Below are 15775 nucleotides of genomic sequence, written 5' to 3' on the forward strand. Positions count from 1 at the left end.
ATCTCTTCCCATGGATGCATAGTTCTGTTGTTCATTATTTCATATTGATAAAGCCTGTCTTGATTATGAACTATTTTCTTTCTCTTTTTCTTCATCTTGGATATACTGGAGGGAAAGGACATAATAAACACCTTAAAGAATGAATACACTTTAACTGCATGTCTCTTACCTGTTATTTTGCCATATTTTCTCCGTTGCTGCCCCATGCATCTGCTACACTCTACTGAGTCTCCTTGACTTTGCATCCGCTCTGTTGCTCCTTTGGATCTGAAAGCTCTTCTTGTTCCATCACCTATTCTGGTGTCCTTGAATTTTGGAAGAGTTTTCATTGGTATGTCTCTTAGAATATTTACTCCTGAGGCCAGCACTGTGGTGCAGCAGGTTAACGCCCTGGCCTGAAGCGCCAGCATCCCATATGGGCGCCAGTTTGAGTCCTGGCTGCTCCACTTTCAATCCAGCTCTCTGTTATGGCCTGGGAAAGCAGTAGAGGATGGCCCAAGTCCTTGGGCCCCTGCACCCTCATGGGAGACCTGGAAGAAGCTCCTGGCTCCTGGCTTCAGATCAGAGCAGCACCAGCCATTGTGGCCAATTGGGGGGAGAACCATCGGATGGAGGACCTCTTTCTCTCCACCTCTCTTCTCTCTCTCTCTCCACCTCTTTCCTCTCTCTCTCTCTCTCTCCACCTCTCATCTCTCTCTATGTAACTCTGACTTTCAAATAAAATAAATAAATCTTTAAAAAGAAAAGAATATTTACTCCTTTGTATTTCCTGCCCTGTGTTGGCCTAAAAAAATGTCTTTTGTCTCTGTGTAAACTCTAAAGCATTCCATATGGTCACTGTTTGCCATATTTACTATGTAAAGTAATTTGTACAAAGTAAAGTTAAAAATCTGTTCCCCTACTTGCATGAGCTACATGTGGCTTGTGTGTACTGTGATGGACACTGCTGAACATATATACCATTGGAGAAAGTTCTGTTGCACTGGGCTACCCTCTGGTCACAAGGGCTTTGATTGGTCTTCTCTGCCCCACCCTCTGCCCTGGTCCCTAGCTGGGAGCATCATGTGTGTGTCCTGGTTTGAGTGGGTGACGCTGAGGGTAAGCAATGTGAGAGGTAGTGGTGAGTTGCAAACTCTTGGGATTTAGCTGCCTATCTTTGTGAACTGCAACAAGATATGAAATGCTCAGAGCCTTAGTGTTTTCTAATGGATGGAGCTCCTTGTTCTGATTTCAAAAGGAGATACTTGGTGAAAAGTTCTTTGCGCCATCACGCCATGCAGTACATGTTCAGGGAACATGTTTGCATGAGCTGTGCACAGGTGGGTGTCACATCTGAGAATGCACGTCTCCATACTTTGGCCGTACTCTGGCTGCGACCAGGAGCCAGGCACTGGGTTTGTAGCTGGTTACTCCACATGTGTAGAGCAAATATTTGTCTTTGCACTGAGCAGTGTCCCAAATGACAGGCAGGTTCATCCATCGATAGGGTCATCTTAAGACATTGGCAACAAGGAACTTATTTTTCCAAGCCACATTTCTTTTATGATTTTTCATAAAACTTTGAATTGTCTGTCACTGATACTTTCAACTCGGGAAAATGCACAGGAATTGTCCTGTTTTCTACACAGCTTCTGTGAAGCAGCAAAGGAGGTCATTTTCCAGGAAACTGCTATCACTCGTAATAAGTTGCCTCACCTTTAAGCCTGGGATACTAAATCTTGAGTTTTCATCTCTATGAAATGTGCCTCTGATGAGATTAGTTTAATCTTTTGGGATTCTATTGTGAAGGAAACCATGAATTCCTTTAGTATAAATGAGACCTCATCACTGGCTTCACCTCAACAGGTACAGGGGGAATCAGCCTCTGTGTCCTGTAATTGCTTTCATCCGTTCTCCAAGGCAACAGCCAAATCACAGATCCCAGGGAAGCAAGTGTTCCTGCAGGGAAGCTCCTGTTTATGGCAGTGGCTGTGCACCCCCGGTTCAAGAGCTATTGTGATTCTGATGTGCCACCATCAGTTCCTCACAGTTGTACAAAAAAAAAAAGTGCCATCTTGTAGAACCGCATTACTTATGTCATTACACATTGTTCCCCACTGATGTTTCCTGGAGCTTGAAGGAAGACAAGAGGCGGCTGTGTGGGACGTAATGGATGGGTATAGTCAAATAGTCACACATTGGAATTCCCAGGGGGAAAGGTGGTATGGGATGGGACAGGGTAGTGAAAAGGAATTCTACAAATTATCATTAATATAACTTTCATCTTTCCATTTTTAAGGCATATGTGCATTTAAAACAGAATTGTTTTAAGTTACAATGAGTGGAGAAATAAGTTTTCAGTTTCTAATAACTTTAAAAAGTAATCCAACACAGAGTTTTGGATAAATGGTATTTAAAAAATGGGCTTTCTGTTCATTTTCTTTTATGGTACTTAAGCTGCTAGGATTTCTGTCCATCTGATTATTTCTGTTTGTTCACAGGTTTCCCTGCCTCCTCCCTCTCGCTATGCACTCAGCTGTCTGTTCATCCTTTATTTGTCAGGTATAAATGGCATACTTTAGGTAAAAGGTATACTAGGAAATTAGGTGTAAATAGATGTGTATTGGGGAAGTGTAGTTCTATCCCTGGGTTTCTATATAGCAGATTAGAGCTTTGGCTCTCTACAAAGACCTCTAAGACTGCTTAGCTCCTGCCAGCCAGAAGCATGAGAATAGGCAGAGAGAGATTAAGGTAAGCCTAAATTCATAGAATTGTTAATGAATTTCTAGTGAAAGTAAAAAGCTCACCTTCAAGTTAGGAATTGCATTGGATTGCTTGATATAGTTTATTTGCCCAGAACATGAGCAATGTATATGCTTGATCTAATTTAATTCTTACAGCAGTGCAGGGCTAACAGCGATCCTATCACGGTCTGGCTGATGAGAAGAAAGGGGGAGGGTCAAGGATATCCAGTCTCCAGTACCCTGGCCACCCACTCAGGATTTGTCTTGGTCTGAATGGACCAGAGCGCTGTGTGTGGAAGCCTCAAATTGCTCTGGGTAGGAGGGAAAGGGATCCAAACATTCCAGTTCTGCCACTTGCTAAAGTAATGACCGCTGATTGACTGTCACTTAACCCTCTTTTCTGTACTTTTTCACAGCTACAACAATGGACATTGCAATGCCCAACTTCTCAAGTTTAGTACATTGTTGTGAGGCTGTCATGGAATAGATAATGTGTGTGCAAATGCTTCATTTTAGAGATTCTACACATATTCCACTGTTGTTTAAATGTAATCTTTCACATCAGTCTAAAGAAATTTTTCCATCTTAGCTCACATAAGTGAATTAACAATTTGTTCCTAACTGTTGACTGAGTAATTATTGAGAAACAGCAGGGTGGTAGAAATCAAGACAATTATGAGACAGGTTTTTTTAGGGTGTATTTATTTGTTTGAAAACAGAGTGACAGAGAGGGAGAGACAGAGACAGAGAGAAAAAGAGATTGTCCATCCACTGGGTACTCCTAAAATGGCTGCAACCCAGACTGAAGCCAGGAGCCAGCAACTCTGTCTGAGTCTCCCATGTGGACGGCAGGGATCTAAGCACTTGGGCCATCTTCTGCTGCCTTCCCAGGTGCATGATCAGGGAGCTGGATCAGAAGTGGAGCACCCTGGAGTTGAACCTGCTCACCAATATGGGCTTTGCAAGTGGCAGCTTAACTCATTGTGCTACTGTGCTTGCCCACATGACAAATTTTGAATAATTTGGCTTAAACCTGGTATTTTAATTAATTATACAAATGGAGCTTGTGCTTTAAGAGCACAGGGCTTTATCACTACAGGATTACATCTGTCGTTGACTAATTAGCAAATTTTTCCTTGAATATTTTGGACAAAAAAAGGTGAAATTTGTGTGTAGTGTGATTATTCTTTACATATATTTTGATGTGTGAACTGGTTTACAGAGAAAAATGCCTCTCTTTTCAACTGTAGATTAAGAATATCCATAGGAGCCATCAAAATTAATAATACTTTTATTTACATAAAAGTATGAATGCATTATTTAGTAGCTCTTATTCCGGGCTTAGCATGCTCTTATCTGAGATGCTCATAAGTATTCTGAAATAACTGCAAAATTCATCAAACAAATGGGAATGATTACCATGAAATCAGGCTTCTGACTTAGATTTTTCTGCAATTAGTGAGAAAGCATCACCCTTAGATTTATGTTATTTAGCCTGACTGGGGGAAATCCTTTTTAAAGCCTAAGCCAGACTATACATTTTCAAGAATTATGCAGTACAGCTTCTTTGAAGGTCTTGTGAAAAATAAGTAAAATCAGGTTTGAAAAAATGTGTCCTCGTGGCCTGAGATTTGGGGCTCAAAAAGGCCAAAAACTGGTAGAGAATACCAGTGCATATTACAGCATGACGACTAGTGTGTGTGTTTTCCTGCACATTGTGAGGGCAGGATAGTTACACAGAATGAAAAATCAGTGCTAAGGTGTTTGTCCCAGGGTATTGAAAGGTGGCAAAATATAGGAAACTGAACTGGCAGGGCACAAAATAAAAAAGTTTTAATTATTCTGTGAAGAAGTATGTCTTTGTGTTTAAGAGTGGGGGTGATAGGGAGTCTTTATCAACTGTATTCTAGAAAACCCTGTGTTAAAGTGAAGTACTATAACCTACCCTGCATCCCCAGTACATTTTAGGGCTCTCCTTTCCTCGAAAGAATTTAAGATCTATGTACTTGGCTTCTTCACTATGTTTATTATCTCTATTATCTCACCTATTAAAATATATCCCAAGTGCTCAGACCAATGCCTGGCGCATGGCCTATAATAAATACTTATTGTCTGAATAAGTGATCCGGAAGCTAAGTGATTTATCTTTATGGCCTTTGGTTTATTTGTCTAAAAAATGAGAGCAGTATTGGACACTCCCCTTTCAGCTTGTTCCTCCAGCCACTGGGAGGACAGTTGTGATCAAAGACATCATCTGATTTTTGACTGAGCTGGGACTGTGTCTCAAAATGTCATTTGTTTGAAGTTTAAATGTATTTTCTCATAGAAAAAAACAAAAGCGATGTTTTTTTAATTTCACACTCCAATAGAAAAGATTATCAAGAAATCAGATTTTGAAGTCAGAATGTGAGCTCTGAGCCCCACATGCCACTTTCTGAGTCTGTCTATCACTTAAGTTATATAAAGGATCAAATCAGAGGAAGGATAATATATAGTCATTAATAAATTCAACTCTCAAGGTTTATTGAACTGGGATCAAATCCATAGTCTTTTGGTAGCTGATGAACTTGGGTAATTTTACTGAAATTCTCTACACATTCATCTTATAGGCTACAAAATTGTAATATATTATTTGTTACTGTTGTTGGATTAAATAAAGCAATGGAAATAAGAGTTTTTCATGTCGTATCAAAGGCAACAGGAGCACATGTTTTAGGCTACTCTGTTGCTGAGAACGATTAGAAATCAGCAATATGTATATAAAGCTATCTACTCACATTCATTAATGAACCTCTAAAGAGAAACACCATGGTCCAGAAAGTCCAGAGAGGTGAGCCCTGCATTTCAGGCTACTTTTCCCAGGCCTGAGTATCTCGGCCTCAGCCTGAGCTCTGCTAAGTGGGAGTAGATATTAAAGAGCAGAGCTTTCAGAAGACCCCCAGGACTGGGGATGAAACGACTAACCTGGACCTACCAAGGAGGAAGTCAACACTCCTGGCTCTGGGGCCTCTGAGGTCACATCCTAGTGTTAGGGAGAATAGGAAGCGGACTAGCTTGAATCATCTCAGGCACTGATTATAGTAAGTTGGCCTAGGATTGCTGGTACCCCCAAGTCTATTTGCCTATCAGAAGCCATTCACAAATAACTAAGCATGTGAAGGGACGGCAAATCCATGGCCAAAAACCAAGAGAAAACACAGCAGTAGGAACATATCTACAGAGTGTCTTTAAAGAGGGGTTGAGAGATACGTGCTTTAAAGTAACTATGATTAGGCTGGTGTTGGACCTTATGATTAAGACACCAAACTGAGTTTGAGTCCTGGCTCTACTCACTATTCTGGCCTTTTGTAGACGCTAGGGAACAGTAGGTGATGGCTAAAGTGTCTAGGTCTCTACCAACCACGTGGGAGACAAGGATTGGGTTCCCTGCTTTGGCTTGGTCAGCCCTGGCTGTCATGGGCATTTGGAGAGTGAACCAGTAGAAGGGAATGCTCGGTCACGCTCTCTCTCTCTTTCTTTCTACCTCCCCATCTCCTCTCCTCCATCTCCATTTCTCATTTTGTATGTGTGTGTGTCTCTCACCTCTCAAATTTTTTAAAAAAGATTTATTTATTTATTTATTTGAAAGTCAGAGTTACACAGAGAGAGAAGCAGAGAGAGAGAGGTCTTTTATCTGGTGGTTCACTCTCCACTTGGCTGCAACGGCCGGAGCTGTGCCGATCCGAAGCCAGGAGCCAGGAGCTTCTTCCTGGTCTCCAACATGGGAGCAGGGGCCCAAGGACTTGGGCCATCTTCTACTGCTTTCCCAGGCCATAGCAGAGAGCTGTATTGGAAGTAGAGCAGCCGGGACTCGAACCAGCACCCATAAGGGATGTTGGCACTGCAGGCGGTGGCTTTATCCACTATGCCACAACGCTGGCCCCCCAAAATTTTAAAAATTAACATTCATAATGTAAAGGAACTAAAGAGAGAATTGTTAAGTTTGACATGTTACTATAAATTCTAAAGTTGTAAAATACAATAGCCAAAATTTAAAAATACATTAAACAGCAGATTAGGTACATATGAAGGGAAAAATAGTGGAAAGACAGAATAAAATATCCAAACCGAAGCAAGAAGAAAAAAACCCGCAAAATATGAGAACAAGCCCCAAATACATATGAATATGATGAATATATTTAATCTAACATGGATGCAGTGTATCAGAAAAAGAGGAGAAGAATGGCATAAAAGCAATGTGTGAAGAGAGAATCCCTGAAATTTTCCAATGTTGACAAAACACATTGGGCAGAGATTTGGGAAAATTACACATGTCATCAAGCTAAACACTGTGTTGAAGAACACTGTCTATTGGCATATCATGGTCAAATTGCTGAAAATCAAGGAGGAAGAGAAAAGGCTAAAATAGCTAGAGAAAACAGACATATGATCTTCAAAGAATTCACAAGATTTTTTTATTATTATTTTTCAACAGAAATAATGGAATCCAGAGGACAATAACATGAAATTTTTGAAGTTGTGGAAGAATTATGACATTGTAGAATTTTGTATCCAATGATGATATCCTTCAAAAGGGAGACTGTATTTCAACTATTTTCAGACAAAGAATTTGATCGGCCCAATAAATTCTTTAGAGCCCCTAAATAGACGTAAAACACTATATTTTAAATCTGCAGGGTCCCCCACAAGATACAGTTTCCTTCTGTAAATTCATGTGCTCAGAGTTCCAAGTTGAGGTGCCAAGATCGCCTCTTCCCCTCACTTTTTCATCCCATGCTGGCCTCCAACTTTGGACCAGGTTCTCTTTCCCCCACGTCTTTTCCTGGCAGGATGGTGGTGGTTCCATGACCAGCAGTCTCACCAGGGGAGGTTGCAGGGTGGTGAGCAAGTGTCAAAGGTATAGATGTACGTCCCTGGGAGAGGGGGAAGATAAGGAAGACCTATGTGAACCTAGGGTCTACTCTGGGTGAAATATTTCACCTGCTATCCCTGCATAGGCTATTTGCTTTCCAGCTGCTGTTTGTGGCCATCATTTTTGTCTTTCTTTAGAATCTCAGCCTCACAGCTTTTCTCTAATTTTTTTTTTTTACTTTATCCTAAAACTAGAACACAACCTTTCGAACATTTTTCTTTCATTGTTTCAAGCTAGCCATTAATTATTTTATTGTAATGGTAGGAAATATGTAAGAGGTCCAAACAGCCCTCCCAAACATGTGCATCAATTTGAAGCATAGGGGTGCCCGGGATACATAAATAAGGTTCAGCTGCATTCAGGAGATAAGACTGTTTTGGTCCAGCCAGCCCTGGAGCAGGTTAGTGCTGTTAGTACTGATGGAAAGGAAAAGGAGAAATGAGCTCCTGTAGAGGAAGATGAACCCTGTGTGACAGTCACCCGAGGGGCTGTACAGTGTGCTGAGGCTGCCCTACAAGTTCCATGAGCTGAGTGGCTAGTCCAGGATCGAGGTGTCTGTAGGATTGGTGCCTTGTGAAGGCTGGGAGGGAGAATCTGTTCCAGCCTCTGTCCTGATGTGTGGTGGGTATCTGGCAATTTTATTGGTTCCTTGGCTTACAAATGCATCACGCCTGTCTGTGTCCTACATTCGCAGGACATTCTCCCTGGATGTGATTCTCTGTGTCCAAATCTCTCTTCATGTAATAACAGGAGTCCTCTTGCTTAAAGTGTCTACGTTATTCCAGTAGGACCTCATTTGAGCTGATTATGTCTGCACTGACCCTATTTCTAAATAAGGGCACATTCCGAAGTCTTAAGACTTCAACATAATTTTTTGGGGGTATACAATTCTCCCCAAAACATTCGTCATTTAAAAGAGGCTCTTTTCACAAGGAATGTGTATAAGGTGGTTTTAAAGATTTATTTCCTTACTAATTTGAAAGAGAGACAGAGAGACAGACAGACAGACAGACAGAATTGATCTTCCATCTACTAGTTTGCTCCCCAAGTGATCACAAAGACTGGGCCAAGTCAAAGCCAGGAACCAAGAACTCCCTCCTGGTCTCCCACATGGATGGCAGGAGCCTGAGTATTTGGGTCAGTTTCTGCTGCTTCCCCAGGCACATTAGCAAGAACTAGAGTAGAAGAAGAGCTGAGCTCTCTCTCCAAGATAGGATGCTGATGCTGCAAGCGGTGGCTTGGGCCCCAGCACCACAGGGTGTGAAAGTTTCAAGAGCCTGTATTTCAGGGTTGTCTTTGTGATACCATGGAACTTTCAGAAAAGTGCTTGTTACAGTTCCTTCTCCACTGTATTCTTCCTTCCTTCCATGGGAGGGAATTGTGTGGTTGTGTTTGGGTGTGTTTCTGTCACCATGAAACTGCATTTCCCAGCACCTCTTTGTAGGATGCCCGTGTGAAGCCTTAGGCTGTGAGAAGCAGAATTTCCAACAGAACTTTCTGTTATGATAGTATTGTCCAGGACAGCAGCCGTTGGGCAAAAGAGGCTGCTGACTGCTTGGAATGTGACTAACATCTTTAAGGAATGGTGTTTAATTTTAGTTAAGTTAGTTACTTTCCATTTAAATAGTGTCATATGGTGACCAGGTCCATAATGAACAGCAGAGCTCTAGAGAGTGGGATAGGCATGGCTGTGCTGTGCACAACACCTTGAGGCAAACAGGTGGTAATTCCTTTCCTGCCCTTTACAGACGGTCAGGACTGACAGCCCACTAACAAAAGAGAGGTTCTCAAGGAAAAAGCATAGCAATTTGTAGACTCCTAGTGTTACATGACATGGGAGCCATCAGAAATGAAAACTCAAAACCCAGGGACAACTGTCCTTTTTATTGTTGATCTTTGCCTTAAAGATTGATTGATTTATTTGAAGGGGATAGTTAGAGAGAGAGATATCTTTCATCTGCCAGTTCACTTCCCAGATGGCCACAACAGCTGGAGTTGTTCCAAGCCAAAGCCAGGAGCCCAGGATTCTATCTGGGTCTCCCACATGGAGACAGGGGCCCAAGTATTTGGGCCTTCTTCTGCTGGTTTCCCAGGCACATTAGCAGGGAGCTGGACCAGAAGCAGAGCACCTGGAACTCAATCCGGCCCTGTGATATGGGATGCTGGCATTGCAGGTGGCAGCTTGGTTCGCTGTGCCCCAGTACAGGCCCCAGAGTTGTCCATTTTCATGCTTATGTTCAGAGAATTTTAGAAAGACATGTAGAAGCATGATTGGATCCAAAGGTTAGGATCTACTGCTAATAAGCTAAGAAAAGAAACCCGTTAAGAGTTATACGGATTCTGTTGCGTGTGTCTGTGGAACATGGCTTCCTCCCTGGGATGGGGCAGGTCTCCCCTGGAATGAAGGTCTTTGGATCTGCTCTCAGCAAGGTGGAGCAGAGAATGTCTTTATGGCCAGCTCCAAAATAGAAAGGCAGTGGAAGATGAGAGTGGTGTCCTTAGGCTTTCTGGCCGAGTCTGGGGAAGAGGGGCTCTGGTTTCTGTAGCTCACTTCAGTGGGAAAAGTGGGGCAGGAGTCAGGAGGGCAGGTCAGGGAGAAACTTGGCTTCTGAGGGAGCGAAGGGAAGGTCCTTCGGGAGATCGCTTTCTGAGCCCCGACACCAGCCACCAAGTGCCTGGCATGGAGCGAGTAGAGCCTTTGTCCTCTTCCCTCACCCTCTGGCCGTGCTGTGCTGTGCCAGCCCGTAGGGAAGACCATGGGCTGGAGGTGTCCAGGGTCTCTCAGTCCCTGTGGAGCAAAGTGGCTACTTCCATACACTTCATGTATCTGGGAGAGAAGAAATCCAGCATTTGAGTTTTCTTGGCCTCTTTGGCTAATCTAATTCTCATTAATACTGGAAGCGAAAGCCAAGCGAAAATCCCCGCATTGTTAGAGATAGTAATACCTTAACATTTTGTAGCACCAACAAAACCATTGCCATGCATAAAATTAACAACTTTATTTTTATTTATTTTTTAAAGATTTATTTTTATTTGAAAGGCAGAGTTAAAAAGTGCACGTACTTCCATTAGCTGATTCACTCCCCCAAAGGACCACAACAGTCAGGGATGGGCCAGGCTGGAGCCAGGAGCCAGAAACTCCATCCATGTCTTCCACAGGGGTGCAGGGAGCCTAAGAAGTTGGGCCATCTTCTGCGGCCTTCCTAAGGGCATTAGGAGGGAGCTGGATTGCAAATGGAGAATTGGTGTTCCCCATTTAGGATGCTGTCATCACAGGCAGTGGCTTAATCCTCTGTGCCACAGAGCCCACTCCAGAATAAACAGCTTTAAAATTAGGAGGCATAGCAGGCAGGGTATTGGCGTTAGAGCCCAGAGCTTGGCATTCCCATGGTTGGAGAGGGGACTTTGAAGACCACCCCCACCGCCATTGGCATAACCACCGACATCGGCTAGATGGCTTGGGAATTTTCCTCTGTAGAAAGTTTGTACTAATTTGCCATGTTTAACTCCAGGATAATTTTAGAATTCCTGAGTTGATATTTCTTGATTACAGCTTAAATGGTCGTAGGTTTGCTTACGAGGAGACAACTGCATTTGAGGAGCAGTTTTATTTACGCGGGACATGGTTTCAAGGTCTTCTAGCTGTTCTGATGCTTACCATTGGGATTTCTTGGCCAGAAAATCCCCCACCTGGGCTTCTGAGGGCACAGGGGGCACTGCAGACGCAGGACTGGGGTACAGCCTGTCCAGTGGCTGTGGAGGGAAGCCCGGGGGAGGTGTTCCTCTCATCCCTGCACCCATTGCAGCACCATTTAGTTGGCAGAATCACCACCCACTGTTTTTGTTGGCAGCTCTACTGCAGGCTGTGTGTGTTAAAAACCACCATTTTTTTGTCAAGCTGTTTTGACAGGGATTTGGTCTTTAAATAGTAATAGCTCGTTAATTGCTTTTCCCCCCACCATCCGGAACCTTCCTGGTCTCCTTGTATATGTTGGAATAGCCAGAGATGTGAGCTAATAATATTTTTGTTTTAAGTGAGATGATGGGCGTGTTTTTGAAAAAAAAAAAAAAACCCCTTGGCCCCACGTGGGAAGCACACGTCTTGGCTGCAGTAGGGCTTGGAGTCCTATTTAAATGTAATCACAGTCCCACCCCATTTGTTCCTAGCATTCTGAACCCTTATAATGAGATGGTCCACGGTTTGTGCTTACAGGGTTACAGGCAGAAAGATGGGACTTGCTGGCAGATTCACTCACATTAGCGATGATTTACTGAATCTAGTGCTTTGTGGCTTACAGTGCAGTTATATATTCCCAATCTCTATGTTAGAGATATTAAAAAAAATCTTTGCAGAAATCCCTAGAGATAAACAGTTCTGTTTTTAAGTGAAATTGTTTGCTTTTGAAGGCTAGACATGTCTCTGCTTTGTCAAGCATTAAAAAAATTTCATTTAAAGTAAGTTGGATAAAATCCTGTGACTGTAGATGGCTTAAGAAGCTCACTATCTATCATTGTAAAGACAGTTAATGTTGGTTAACAGTTGCTGCTTTTTTTGAGCCAAGTCCTTATTCACTTTAGACTTTAATATGTAGTATCCTACTTGATAAGGGTTTCCATATAAATTGTCAAATATACAATACCCATGAAGATTTTGCTAGCAAAATTGAAATTACAGGATAGTGTTGCAACTTAAGGATGTTTTTCTCTGTTACTACTTTAATAACTAGAGAATGCAATCCCATAGGAATAAGTTTGGTTCTGAGAAACTAAATTTAAGTTATATCCTTTGTTCACCTTTCAGTTTGGTTGTTTTACTTTTTAAAGAACATTCAAAATGGCTTCTAAGCCTCTTAGTAAAACAAGCTTGTTTGTGGAAAGTCTTTTGCTTTGCCAAATCTGCCTCCAAAGCACTTTGAGGAATTAACCCCTCTTCCTGGACCACCTGTGTACCCATTGGCCGTGCCAGCTGCAGATGGCCTCTACTCAGGTGTCCAGAATGGGTTTTCACTGGGCATTACAGCAAAGAAAATATTTTTATATTTAAGACCCTTTAGCTCTCTCACAGCCAAGGTTCTTAACAGCCCTAAGCCAGGCAGCCCTAAGCCAGGCAGCCCTAAGCCATGCTACCCTAAGCCATGCTACCCTAAGCCACGCCCCTCCTATTGTCCTTTTGGCACAGTTCTTCCCTCCTTACACCTGGATAAAATCGGGACCATCGCATGACCCTGGTTGACTTCATCTGATGTCCTCATTTTCACCCGAGCACACATCCACCAGGAACTGCATCCTTCTTCTCCTCTGTCTCCCAGAACACTGAAACTTGCAGAGTTGAGCATCAAAGACCAGACATGATGGAGACAAGTCCTCTGGGGGTAGGAACAAAGGCACTGTCTTCTTACTGCCTATGGAAGAGCCTCGTTCCCTGTTTGACCTCTAGAGGGTCCCTGTGAAACTGTTCCTAGTGGGATGCACACTGGGCTTGCCCACCACGGACCCCAGTGAGATGCACAGGTATTTGGTTTCTGTGCCTGCTGTGGCATGAGGGAAGCTGGGAAGCACCAGCTTATAGGACAGAGGAGTCCTTGCTCAGCATTCAAGGCTGATCTCACGTCATTCCCAGCTTAACTTTCTAGCCTCTGCTAACCGCCTAGAATTTGGGCCTGTGCTCTTGTGCCATGTTTCCTCATATGGTACCTGCAAGGTTAATATGACATTTCTAGTTGTCAGCTGGGTGTGTTTCCCATCACCTTCCACTAGAACCTCTTCAGCCTCATCTGGTGGCTGTATATAGCCTAGAATGTTAAAATCACATTTGACTTCTCTTTATTCTTCCACCCCTGTATTTTACTTGGTTCGATTTTCATTTCCAATGATCCCCATATCTGTTCTTTTCAGTGTGTTACCACTGCCACAATCTGCCTTTTTGACCATGCCACTCACATCTCAGGATCTGAATTTTCATCTGAAAACAAAAGGAGTTGGGGATCATGTGTTTTACATTTAATTTTGGAATTAGACCCGTATCTGGAGAGCCAATTTTTTTTTTCACATACAATTGGGTGACTGTGGGCAGAAAACATGTTCTCACCAAACCCAGATGTGAAAGTCAGAACAGTGCTTTCCTGTTAGAGTTGCTGCGAGGATTAAATGAGATACATCTTTGCAGGTGACCTGCACAATACCAGGCACCTAGCATAATCTAGTATACTCACGCCATTGCAAATGCCTCACCTGCTTATTTTACTCCCTGTGAAGATGTTTTTTCACAGCTTCCTCTCTAGTTGGCAGTGATCTCTTTCAACTTTTTGCTACCTCTCACAGTGAATACATAATGGCAAGTGTAGTGGGTGCTCCCCATGTGAAGTGGGAGTTTTGTGGGAACATAGGGTGAGCTTGTTTGATTGGGATGAGTTGGGCTGGTCAGGGAAGCCTGCATGGAGGAAGGGTCGGGTAAGCTCTGAGATCTAAAGGCCACAGGAGTTGGCTCTGCACTAAGAGGTTTTCAGATTATGCCTGGAGTGTGTGTGAAGCCTAGTAAGGCCTGTGACAAGTCCAGGGCAGTGAAGGCCTGGATGGGCGCTCCAGGCCGGGAGAGCTGGTGGGTGGTGACTCACCTCTGTTCCAGGAACTCATCGTCCTGCAGTGTCCTTTGTCCAGAGCACTACTGCTCTGTTGTCTGTGACTTCCTCACAGCCTGTAAACCTCTCCAACCCAGAGACTACACTTGTGTCATTTCTGACCTTTCTGAGTAGAACAGTCTTGGCCATCAGGTGGTCAGTTCTTACGGTTAGCTGCGGCCTCTGTGGTGTTTCCATCATGTCCCAGGCTCACTGAGCAGCCAGGCCTGCACGTGGCTCATGCTTGTGCGCGTTTGCTGCCAGGGTGGCCTTTCTGTCTGGCCTTTATGAAGCTGAATTGCACTTCCAGCTCACACACGCACATGTTTATAATGAAATAAATTCAGAGGATGGTTTTTGGTTTAAACTTGTACTGAAAAGTCACATCTTATTAGGATTAGCCAGAATTTCTGTTCTAAATTAATGAAATTGAATGCTGTTGAATGTGTTTTTGTGATCCTGTGGTCTTTGAGGTGTGATTCTGAGTGTCACTTGTGTTTAGGTTTTTTATTCACATTAGGCTTTAAGTCAGAGCAACAGTACCCAGAGAAAGCTGCCTAGTTGGCTTAGATGTCCCTGGGTCCTGAGTTAGGGTCATGTGGCAAAGAATGTGTTTTCTAAGCTGATTAGTAACATTGATGGATATTCTTGGTTTGAAATCTTTTTTTAAAAATTTTTTTGCGGCGCCACGGCTCACTAGGCTAATCCTCCACCTGCGGCGCCAGCACCCCAGGTTCTAGTCCTGGTTGCTCCTCTTCCTGTCCAGCTCTCTGCTGTGGCCCGGGAGTGCAGTGGAGGATGGCCCAAGTGCTTGGGCCCTGCACCTGCGTGGGAGACCACGGGGAGGCACCTGGTTCCTGGCTTTGGATTGGCTCAGGGTACCGGCTGTAGTGGCCATTTCGGGGGTGAACCAACGGAAGGAAGACCTTTCTCTCTGTCTCTCTCACTGTATAACTCTGCCTATCAAAAAAAAAAAATTTATTTAATTTTCTAAGCACTCCTAAAAGGAACAAGTTATTTAGGAGTTTGGAAGAAGGGCAGTCTTAGCAATCTTTGTTTAGTACAGTATCTGAAGCCAGTTTGGAAGGAGGTGCAAATCTTTTCCTAGTTATGTAAGTTTGAACATGTTTGGAAGAATTAGGAATTTTGGGAGGACTGTGTTGTGGTGTAGTGGGTGAAACAGTTGCCTGCAATGCTGCATTCACAGGACGCTGGTTTGGTTTGTGTGTCTGGCTGCTCCACTTCTGATCCAGCTCCCTGCTAATAGCCTGTGGAAAGCAGTGGAAGATGGCTAACGTGCTAAGGCTCCTGCCACCAGTGTGGGAGAATGTATGAAGCTCCTGGCTTTAGCCTAACTTAACCCTCTCCATTGCGCCAACTTGGGGTGAACCAGTGGATGGAAGACCTCTTTCTCTCTTTTCTTCTAACTCTGACTTTCAAATAAATAAGTAAATATTTAAAAATAAATAAAATTAGAAATTTTGTAAAGCAAGTACTTGAGAACTAACCAGTAATATTTACAT

At 43.3% G+C, this 15775-nt stretch overlaps 1 protein-coding gene across 13 annotated transcripts in view; it reads left to right on the forward strand.

Annotated features, from left to right (window-relative positions):
• Nucleotides 1-15775, forward strand: part of PTPRM (protein tyrosine phosphatase receptor type M) — an 884286-nt gene that overhangs the window by 161770 nt on the left and 706741 nt on the right. The window lies entirely within an intron of this gene.

Source organism: Oryctolagus cuniculus, chromosome 10 (assembly GCF_051225735.1).
Source record: "Oryctolagus cuniculus isolate XC-2025 breed Fujian yellow rabbit chromosome 10, ASM5122573v1, whole genome shotgun sequence".
NCBI lineage: Eukaryota > Metazoa > Chordata > Mammalia > Lagomorpha > Leporidae > Oryctolagus > Oryctolagus cuniculus.